General features: G+C 48.0%; 1 pseudogene; it reads right to left on the bottom strand.

Annotated features, from left to right (window-relative positions):
* Nucleotides 1-1813: 1813 nt before the first annotated feature.
* LOC123097030 (uncharacterized) overlaps nt 1814-11901 on the bottom strand; it is a 19275-nt pseudogene continuing 9187 nt past the window's right edge.

The raw sequence follows: 11901 nt of genomic DNA, 5'->3' as shown, positions 1-11901 counted from the left end.
AACCTAATCTCGATCCAAACCCTAGCCATCGCCCGCTTCCGCACCGCGCAGCCCCCGGGCGGTCGATCTCCATGATCGTCACCAGGGGCCGCGCCGCCCATACCTAGGGTTTGTCCGCCGATCATGTTGATTGGCTGCCCTAGAAAGTCTTTTTCCCGATCCTTAGTCCGGGTTTTCTCTCTCACGTCGGTCGTCTTGATCGGTGCTTCTTTTTTGTTCTCCGATCTATAAGTCGGTTTGCGTCGCCCGGCACCGTTCGTCGTCAGCAACGCGCGTCTTCTTCATCAACATCTTCGTCGTCTCTTGCAAGATGGTTCCTCGGGCAGTTCACGCATGTCTCGCGGGCGCGCTGGTACGGGCGGCCGCTACGGTGCTCCCGCGCTGGACTCGTCTCCTCGCAGCGTCGCTGCACGCGGCCACTCACGCGCCATGCCCGGACAGAGTTGACCGCTGGACTGCCTGGGCGAATGGCTTGGTCCACTCATGCGTTGCATGGCTGATCAGCGCTCACGTATGTAGCAACCTGGACGGATGTGGCTACACGTGTGCCCGTTGGACACGCTTGTCACGTTCGGCCGCGCGACGCACGGCGCGGGCACGTCATCCTCGACAGAGCAGCTGGTCTGACCATGCGAGCAATTGGCTTTATCAGTCGCGAGCACGCGATCTACTCTGTCCTTGTCGCCTGTTCGGTCTGATCAATCATATGCGCGTCACTGAAAGTTTTCGTGAAGATTGTTATCAAGTTTACACGCCTCTCTACCGAATCGAGCATCGGACTGCAGTTTTGTCGTCCTTTGGACCGCAACGTCACCGTCCCACGGTTTTCTCCGCGACTGCACCGACCCGCGTGTCGCCGCTGCGTCGCCTCTTTGGACCGTAGTGCCGCGGCCCATAGTCTATTGTAGCCTCGAGGTCGTCCGCTTCAGGGCGTCCTTGTGGCTGCAGTGACCCTCGCGTTGCCGCTGCATCCCCATCTAGCTGTAGCAAGCGTGGCACGTGGTCCTTGCCGTTGCCCCGTGGTTTTTTTTCATGACAGCATCGACCCGCGCGTTGTCGCTGCGTCGCCCCGTCGGGCCGTAGTGCCGCTGCCCGCGGTCCGCCGCCGTCCCGAGGTCGTCCGCTCCGGGCCGTCCCCAAGGCTGCACCGACCCTCGTGCTGCCACTGCGTCGCCCGATCGGGCCGTAGCGAGCGTGGCCTGCAACCGCCATGAGGTCTTCCCCGCCGTCGCCCCGACCAGCGCGCTGCCGCTGCGTCGCTCATTCGGGTCGTAGCGTCGCAGCGCGCGGTCTACTCCGCCGTCCCCGCGCATCGACTTCTATGTGGTATGCGTCGCGCCGCCTCCTTAGGCGCGGGAACGCCACCGTCCGCGTCGGTCTTCGTCATGTTGTCGGGTTCTTCCTCGCCTACTTCGAGCACCATCGCCGCGCTTCTGACCTAGCGGCCGCCGCCGCCTCCTCCTCAGGTCGCCGCCGCTGCTCTTCTTCCCGGTCCACGGCGACTACCTCGACATCGGCCACCCCGACTCGACATCGACCACGGCGTCCCTCGCACGGCTACGTCGACCACGGCCACACCACCCTATGCTCTCGGCTATCTCGACAAACAGCACAAAGGTCTACCGCCTTGCCTGAGCAACCTCGTTGGTTTTCACTCCAGCCACGACTTCCATGATGCATCGACCGATACGACTGTGGGGGGGTGTCCGTCGGCTTGCCTTCGGATTCTTCTCCAGTCTCACTGTCTGCGTCGCTACCGTTGTGACTGCGGGGGGTGTTGAGTATAATGTTTAGATTGGAAACATAGGATAGACTAGGAAATATTCTGATTTGTCTTGTATTCCAAGAAGATCATGTACTCATATATATGCCCACGAGGCTGAAGCAATACAACAACGATTCCACCAGTCCTTTCTATCCCTTCTAAGAGCATCTCTAGCCGCGCCCCCAACACGCCCCCAAGGCGATTATTTCACGCCGGCGCCCAAAAATCGGCCCAGTCGCGCCCCTAGGAGCCCGTTTTTCGCCGGTTTGGCCGAAACTGGCGCCGGCGGACCCAGGCAGAACCCGGCGCGCTGGGGGCGCCCGGGGGCGCCGGGGCAAGTGATTTTGGCGTGAACTCACTGCGGGCCCGCCGAGTCAGTGACACTCGCCTCGTCGTCCTCAGAACGCCTCGGTTTTTCGCGGGGAATCAAAGGCTGTCGCCGGTCAGCCTTCCATTGATTCCTCACGGGCGGCGCGGCGACGCCCCCTTGAAGGAAATATGCCCTAGAGGCAATAATAAAGTTATTATTTTATTTCCTTATATCATGATAAATGTTTATTATTCATGCTAGAATTGTATTAACCGGAAACTTGATACATGTGTGGATACATAGACAAAATACTTTGTCCCTAGTATGCCTCTACTTGACTAGCTCATTGATCAAAGGTGGTTATGTTTCCTAACCATAGACATGTGTTGTCATTTGATAAACGGGATCACATCATTAGAGAATGATGTGATGGACAAGACCCGTCCGTTAGCTTGGCATAATGATCGTATAGTTTTATTGCTATTGCTTTCTTCATGACTTATACATGTTCCTCTGACTATGAGATTATGCAACTCCCGAATACCGGAGGAATACCTTGTGTGCTATCAAACGTCACAACGTAACTGGGTGGTTATAAAGATTCTCTATAGGTGTCTCCGAAGGTGTTTGTTGGGTTGGCATGGATTGAGATTAGGATTTGTCACTCCGAGTATCGGAGAGGTATCTCTGGGCCCTCTCGGTAATGCACATCACTATAAGCCTTGCAAACAATGTGACTAATGAGTTAGTCACGGGATTATGCATTACGGAACGAGTAAAGAGACTTGCCGGTAACGAGGTTGAACTAGGTATGCGTTGGGGAACGTAGTAATTTCAAAAAAATCCTACGCACACGCAAGATCATGGTGATGCATAGCAACGAGAGGGGAGAGTGTTCTCTACGTACCCTCGTAGACCGTAAGTGGAAGCGTTATGAAAACGCGGTTGATGTAGTCGTACGTATATACTAGTGACACTCTGTTTGTCTATGTATTCACACATGTACTAAGTTTCCGGTTAATACAATTCTAGCATGAATAATAAACATTTATCATGATATAAGGAAATATAAATAACAACTTTATTATTGCCTCTAGGGCATATTTCCTTCAGTCTCCCACTTGCACTAGAGTCAATAATCTAGATTACCCAGTAATGATTATAACACCCATGGAGTCTCTGTGCTGATCATGTTTTGCTCGTGAGAGAGGCTTAGTCAACGGGTCTGCAAAATTCAGATCCGTACGTATCTTGCAAATCTCTATGTCTCCCTCCTTGACTTGATCGCGGATGGAATTGAAGCATCTCTTGACGTGCTTGGTTCTCTTGTGAAATCTGGATTCCTTTGCCAAGGCAATTGCACCAGTATTGTCACAAAAGATTTTCATTGGACCCGATGCACTAGGTATGACACCTAGATCGGATATGAACTCCTTCATCCAGACTCCTTCATTTGCTGCTTCCGAAGCAGCTATGTACTCCGCTTCACACGTAGATCCCGTCACGACGCTTTGCTTAGAACTGCACCAACTGAGAGCTCCACCGTTCAATATAAACACGTATCCGGTTTGTGACTTAGAGTCATCCGGATCAGTGTCAAAGCTTGCATCGACGTAACCATTTACGACAAGCTCTTTGTCACCTCCATAAACAAGAAACATATCCTTAGTCCTTTTCAGGTATTTCAGGATATTCTTGACCACTGTCCAGTGATCCACTCCTGGATTACTTTGGTACCTCCCTGCTAAACTGATAGCAAGGCACACATCAGGTCTGGTACACATCATTGCATACATGATAGAGCGTATGGCTGAAGCATAGGGAACACCTTTCATTTTCTCTCTATCTTCTGCAGTGGTCGGGCATTGGGTCTGACTCAACTTCACACCTTGTAACACAGGCAAGAACCCTTTCTTTGCTTGATCCATTTTGAAATTTTTCAATACTTTATCAAGGTATGTGCTTTGTGAAAGTCCAATTAAGCGTCTTGATCTATCTCTATAGATCTTGATGCCCAATATATAAACAGCTTCACCGAGGTCTTTCATTGAGAAACTCTTGTTCAAGTATCCTTTTATGTTATCCAGAAATTCTATATCATTTCCAATCAACAATATGTCATCCACATATAATATTAGAAATGCTACAGAGCTCCCACTCACTTTCTTGTAAATACAGGCTTCTCCAAAAGTCTGTATAAAACCATATGCTTTGATCACACTATCAAAACGTTTATTCCAACTCTGAGATGCTTGCACCAGTCCATAAATGGATCGCTGGAGCTTGCACACTTTGTTATCATCCTTTGGATCGATAAAACCTTCAGGTTGCATCATATACAACTCTTCTTCCAGAAATCCATTCAGGAATGCAGTCTTTACATCCATTTGCCAAATTTCATAATCCTAGAATGCAACAATTGCTAACATGATTCAGACGGACTTAAGCATCGCTACGGGTGAGAATGTCTCATCGTAGTCAACTCCTTGAACTTGTCAAAAACCTTTCGCAACAAGTTGAGCTTTGTAGACAGTAACATTACCATCAACATCAGTCTTCTTCTTGAAGATCCATTTATTTTCGATGGCTTGCCGATCATCGGGTAAGTCAATCAAAGTCCATACTTTGTTCTCATACATGGATCCCATCTCAGATTTCATGGCCTCAAGCCATTTCGCGGAATCTGGGCTCATCATCGCTTCCTCATAGTTCATAGGTTCGTCATGGTCAAGTAACATGACCTACAGAACAGGATTACCGTACCACTCTGGTGTGGATCTGACTCTGGTTGACCTACGATGTTTGGTAGTAACTTGATCTGAAGTTGCATGATCATCATCATTAGCTTCCTCACTAATTGGTGTAGGAGTCACAGGAATAGATTTCTATGATGAACTACTTTCCAATAAGGGAGTAGGTACAGTTACCTCATCAAGTTCTACTTTCCTCCCTGTTGAGGATATAACCATTAGAGTCACCTGCCCAGGAGGGGCCGGGTTACGTCATAATGACCATCACGTGAAGCCCAGTACCAAGCTTGAGGATGGCGCATCAATAATGGGCTTAAGACCCGGAGGCGGCTTAAGGACCGTAGTGATAAACCGCCGTTGTGGCAATGACTTGTAGTGTAAGGCAAGATTAGTTAAGAGTCCGAGCCGGATATTGTTATAAGCCGGCCGGGACTCTGAGAGCCGCGGGGCGTCAACCTCTCTATATAAAGGGATGACCCGGCGGCGGTTCAGGATGAGAGACAACAGATCAAGAGCCAGGCATAGCGATTAAGCTCCCTGGTCATCGAAACCCTAAGTAATACCACCTCAACTGGACGTAGGCTTTTACCTTCACCGTAAGGGGCCGAACCAGTATAAACCTCGTGTTCCTTGTCCCGCTTAACCCCTTTAAGCTTCCTAGCTGCGATGGCTCCACGACTAAGTCCTTGCACGAGGACATCTGTCGTGACAATTCCACGACACTCCCACTCACTTCTTCCGAGAGAAACTCCTTCTCTAGAAAGGATCCATTCTTAGCAACGAATGTCTTGCCTTCGGATCTCTGATAGAAGGTGTACCCGCCAAGCAATCCAGACCCGAACCAGATCAACGCCGTTAAGGCCGTTTCCCAGAAGAGCTTTAATCTTGTTGATGGTGGGGATAAGTGGTTGACGCTCAGCTTGAGATAATTTGTCTGGCAGGGGGTGATTTGACTCCAGACGCAGGGCGCGAAAGCCGGGCAGAGGGTTCTCATCAGCCGGAGAAGTATCCTGGCAGTAGAACCATGTCTGGTTCCAGTCCTTTGGGTGGCTTGGCAGCTCAGCATAAGGAAAGAGGCAATCTCTCCGTCGTTGGATTGAAATCCCGCCAAGTTCCAGGCTAGGCCCGTTGGCACACTCGTTCTGGCGGTTCAGATAAAACAGCTCCCTAAAGAGTAGTAGGCTGGACTCTTCTCCAAGGTACACCTCACAGAACACTTGGAAGTTACAAATGTTCGACACGGAATTGGGTCCAATGTCTTGAGGTCGCAGATCGAAAAAGTGCAGAACATCTCTGAAGAATTTTGAGCTGGGAGGTGCAAAACCCCGGCTCATGTGATCAGCAAATATAACAACCTCTCCGTCTCTTGGTTGAGGTCTTTCTTCGGACGGGTCAGGGGCACGATAGGACATGACCTCCTTCTTAGGCAGGTAACCCGTCTTCACGAAGTCATCTAAGGTATTATCAGTAACGTTGGATCTCACCCAGTTGCATGTAATGGGTGCCTTGGGAGCCTTGGGCGGCATTGTGAAAGACGGAAGCCTATGACAAAAGAAAATTTCTGGTTCAAATTTAAGCCGGAGGAAGATTTCAGTTCAGTATTCAGACGGCGGCTTATGAAGGGGCCTAATGATATATGGCTAATTGTGTCGGGTTATCTAAGCCGCTGTGGATATCATAAGTAATTCAAGTTGTTTAAACCTCTATTATGAATGAGCCGGAAATTTCACAGAGCATGGCCTCTTTTAAGCCGGCGATATGGGCCGCCATGGTTAACAGATGCAGTTTTTTTGTCTAAGTGTTGCACAAACAAGTTTCACAGACTGCATGGATTATTTTGGATCAAATGGTCGTTTAGAAAGGAAAAATTTCTAGACCTAAAAACTGATACAGAGAAGTTCGTAAGCTCTAAATGAGGTCTTGTTGCGGACAAAGGGGATTTACTAGCATAAAAAAGAGTGAGAAACTACTACCGCAGGGAGTTTATACCGTTTTTGGATCAAAGGGAACCTCGGTGGCGGAACTGTGAAGAAATCGCGATGAACTACGAAGAACACAGAGAACTTGCGGGCTCTAATGCGGATCTAAGGTACGGGACAGCGAGGACTTACTGGTGCTGATGAGCAGCGGAGGCGCGCCGCAGGATTCTGGTCAAGACAGGTTGATGCAGCGGCCTTGGTCGGTGAGGACGAGGTGCACGGCGGCGGCGGCGGAGCTCGGGCTCTGGAGCGTCAGAGGAGGAAGACGATGGAGGGGAAGAGTGACGAAGACCTATGGGCCGGGCCTATTTATAAGGGCCGGCTGGTAAATGGGCGCGGGAAAAGAGGAGGCGGAAGACATGATTATATTGCCGCAGAAACGCCTCGATTTTCGGGATGGTCTTTAAAGATAAGATCCGTTGAGATATGACAGAATAAAACATGAATTTAATGGAAGATGACGTCATGGCGGGTTACCATGAATCCAGAAGATGACGTCACGACGGGTTATAACCTTTGCACAGGAAGAAGCCGGAAGATTTTGAAGATTGACATGAACCGGTTCAAATCAATCTGGGGCCTAATGTTGAGGATATAACCATTAGAGTCACCCGCCCAGGAGGGGCCGGGTTACGTCATAATGATCATCACGTGAAGCCCAGTACCAAGCTTGAGGATGGCGCATCAATAATGGGCTTAAGACCTGGAGGCGGCTTAAGGACCGTAGTGATAAACCACCGTTGTGGCAATGACTTGTAGTGTAAGGCAAGATTAGTTAAGAGTCAGAGCCGGATATTGTTATAAGCCGGCCGGGACTCTGAGAGCCGTGGGGCGTCAACCTCTCTATATAAAGGGATGACCCGGCGGCGGTTCAGGATGAGAGACAACAGATCGAGAGCCAGGCATAGCGATTAAGCTCCCTGGTCATCGAAACCCTAAGTAATACCACCTCAACTGGACGTAGGCTTTTACCTTCACCGTAAGGGGCCGAACCAGTATAAACCTCGTGTTCCTTGTCCCGCTTAACCCCTTTAAGCTTCCTAGCTGCGATGGCTCCACGACTAAGTCCTTGCACGAGGACATCTGCCGTGACAATTCCACGACACTCCCACTCACTTCTTTCAAGAGAATCTCCTTCTCTAGAAAGGATCCATTCTTAGCAACGAATGTCTTGCCTTCGGATCTCTGATAGAAGGTGTACCCAACAGTCTCCTTTGGGTATCCTATGAAGACACATTTCTCCAATTTGGGTTCGAGCTTATCAGGTTGAAGCTTTTTCACATAAGCATCGCAGCCCCAAACTTTAAGAAACGACAACTTTGGTTTCTTGCCAAACCACAGTTCATAAGGTGTCATCTCAACGGATTTAGATGGTGCCATATTTAACGTGAATGCAGCCATCTCTAAAGCATAACCCCAAAATGATAACGGTAAATCAGTAAGAGACATCATAGATCGCACCATATGTAGTAAAGAACGATTACGACGTTCGGACACACCATTACGCTGTGGTGTTCCGGGTGGCGTGAGTTGCGAAACTATTCCGCATTGTTTCAAATGAAGACCAAACTTGTAACTCAAATATTCTCCTCCATGATTAGATCGTAGAAACTTTATTTTCTTGTTACGATGATTTTCCACTTCACTCTGAAATTCTTTGAACTTTTCAAATGTTTCAGACTTATGTTTCATCAAATAGATATACCCATATCTGCTCAAATCATCTGTGAAGGTGAGAAAATAACGATACCCGCCGTGAACCTCAACATTCATCGGACCACATACATCAGTATGTATGATTTCCAACAAAACTGTTGCTCGCTCCATTGTTCCGGAGAACGGAGTTTTAGTCATCTTGCCCATGAGGCATGGTTCTGAAGTACCAAGTGATTCATAATCAAGTGATTCCAAAAGTCCATCAGAATGGAGTATCTTCATGCGCTTTACACCAATATGACCCAAACGGCAGTGCCACAAATAAGTTGCACTATCATTATCAACTCTGCATCTTGTGGCTTCAATATTATGAATATGTGTGTCACTACTATCGAGATTCAACAAAAATAGACCACTCTTCAAGGGTGCATGACCATAAAAGATATTACTCATATAAATAGAACAACCATTATTCTCTGATTTAAATGAATAACTGTCTCGCATAAAACAAGATCCACATATAATGTTCATGCTTAACGCTGGCACCAAATAACAATTATTTAGGTCTAAAACTAATCCCGAAGGTAGATGTAGAGGTAGCGTGCCAACCGCGATCACATCGACTTTGGAATCATTTTCGACGCGCATCGTCACCTCGTCCTTAGCCAATCTTCGCTTAATCCGTAGTCCCTGTTTCGAGTTGCAAATATTAGCAACAGATCCAGTATCAAATACCCAGGTGCTACTGCGAGCATTAGTAAGGTACACATCAATAACATGTATATCACATATACCTTTGTTCAACTTGCCATCCTTCTTATCCGCCAAATACTTGGGGCAGTTCCGCTTCCAGTGACCAGTCCCTTTGCAGTAGAAGCACTCAGTATCAGGCTTAGGTCCAGACTTGGGCTTCTTCACTTGAGCAGCAACTTGCTTGCCGTTCTTCTTGAAGTTCCCCTTCTTCCCATTACCCTTTTTCTTGAAACTGGTGGTTTGTTGACCATCAACACTTGATGCTCCTTCTTGATTTCTACCTCCGCAGCCTTTAGCATTGCGAAGAGCTCGGGAATTGTCTTATCCATCCCTTGCATGTTATAGTTCATCACGAAGCTCTTGTAGCTTGGTGGCAGTGATTGAAGAATTCTGTCAATGACACTATCATCAGGAAGATTAACTCCCAGTTGAATCAAGTGATTGTTATACCCAGACATTTTGAGTATATGCTCACTGACAGAACTATTCTCCTCCATCTTGCAGCTGTAGAACTTATTGGAGACTTCATATCTCTCAATCCGGGCATTTGCTTGAAATATTAACTTCAACTCCTGGAACATCTCATATGCTCCATGACGTTCAAAACGTCGTTGAAGTCCCGGTTCTAAGCCGTAAAGCATGGCACACTGAACTATCGAGTAGTCATCAGCTTTGCTCTGCCAGACGTTCATAACATCTGGCGTTGCTCCTGCAGCGGGTTTGGCACCTAGCGGTGCTTCCAGGACATAATTCTTCTATGCAGCAATGTGGATAATCCTCAAGTTACGTACCCAGTCCGTGTAGTTGCTACCATCATCTTGCAACTTAGCTTTCTCCAGGAACGCATTAAAATTCAACGGAACAACAACACGGGCCATCTATCTACAACAACATAGACATGCAAAATACTATCAGGTACTAAGTTCATGATAAATTAAAGTTCAATTAATCATATTACTAAAGAACTCCCACTTAGATAGATATCCCTCCAATCATCTAAGTGATCACATGATCCATATCAACTAAACCATGTCCGATCATCACGTGAGATGGAGTAGTTTTCAATGGTGAACATCACTACGTTGATCATATCTACTATATGATTCATGCTCGACCTTTCGGTCTCAGTGTTCCGAGGCCATATCTGTATATGCTAGGCTCGTCAAGTTTAACCCGAGTATTCTGCGTGTTTAAAACTGGCTTGCACCCGTTGTATGTGAACGTAGAGCTTATCACACCCGATCCTCATGTGGTGTCTTAGCACGACAAACTTTCGCAATGGTGCGTACTCAGGGAGAACCTTGTACCTTGAAATTTAGTGAGAGATCATCTTATAATGCTACCGTCGAACTAAGCAAAATAAGATGCATAAAGGATAAACATCACATGCAATCAATATAAGTGATATGATATGGCCATCATCATCTTGTGCCTTTGATCTCCATCTCCAAAGCACCGTCATGATCACCATCGTCACCGGCGCGACACCTTGATCTCCATCGTAGCATTGTTGTCGTCTCGCCAACTATTGCTTCTACGACTATCGCTACCGCTTAGTGATAAAGTAAAGCAATTACATGGCGATTGCATTTCATACAATAAAGCGACAACCATATGGCTCCTGCCAGTTGCCGATAACTCTGTTACGAAACATGATCATCTCATACAATAAAATTGAGCATCATGTCTTGACCATATCACATCACAACATGCCCTGCAAAAACAAGTTAGATGTCCTCTACTTTGTTGTTGCAAGTTTTATGTGGCTGCTACGGGCTGAGCAAGAACCGTTCTTACCTACGCATCAAAACCACAATGATTTTTCATCAAGTATGTGCTGTTTTAACCTTCAACAAGGACCGAGCGTAGCCACACTCGATTCAACTAAAGTTGGAGAAACTAACACCCGGCAGCCACCTGTGTGCGAAGCACGTCGGTAGAACCAGTCTCGCGTAAGCGTACGCGTAATGTCGGTCCAGGCCGCTTCATCCAACAATACCGCCAAATCAAAGTATGACATGCTGGTAAGCAGTATGACTATTATCGCCCACAACTCACTTGTGTTGTACTCATGCATATAACATCTACGCATAAACCTGGCTCGGATGCCACTGTTGGGGAACGTAGTAATTTCAAAAAAATTCCTACGCACACGCGAGATCATGGTGATGCATAGCAACGAGAGGGGAGAGTGTTGTCTACGTACCCTCGTAGACCGTAAGTGGAAGCGTTATGACAACGCAGTTGATGTAGTCGTACGTCTTCACGATCGACCGACCCTAGTACCGAAAGTACGGCACCTCTGCGATCTGCACACGTTCGGCTCGGTGACGTCCCACGAACTCACGATCCAGCAGATTGTCGAGGGAGAGCTTCCTCAGCACGATGGCATTATGACGGTGATGATGAAGCTACCGGCGCAGGGCTTAAGCACTGCAACGATATGACCGAGGTGGATTATGGTGGAGGGGGGCACCGCACATGGCTAAGAGATCAATGATCAACTTGTGTTCTCTAGGGTGCCCCCTGCCCCCGTATATAAAGGAGCAAGGGGGGAGGCCGGCTGGCCCTTGGGGCGCGCCAAGGAGGGGAGTCCTCCTCCTCCTAGTAGGAGTAGGACTCCCCCTTTCCTAGTCCAACTAGGAGGAGGAAGGGGAAAGGAAGGAAGAGGAAGAAGAGAAGGAAAGG

Source organism: Triticum aestivum, chromosome 4D (assembly GCF_018294505.1).
Source record: "Triticum aestivum cultivar Chinese Spring chromosome 4D, IWGSC CS RefSeq v2.1, whole genome shotgun sequence".
Taxonomy (NCBI): Eukaryota; Viridiplantae; Streptophyta; class Magnoliopsida; order Poales; family Poaceae; genus Triticum; species Triticum aestivum.
The sequence above is the reverse complement of the archived record's forward strand: the minus strand, read 5'-3'. Positions and strand labels throughout refer to the sequence as shown.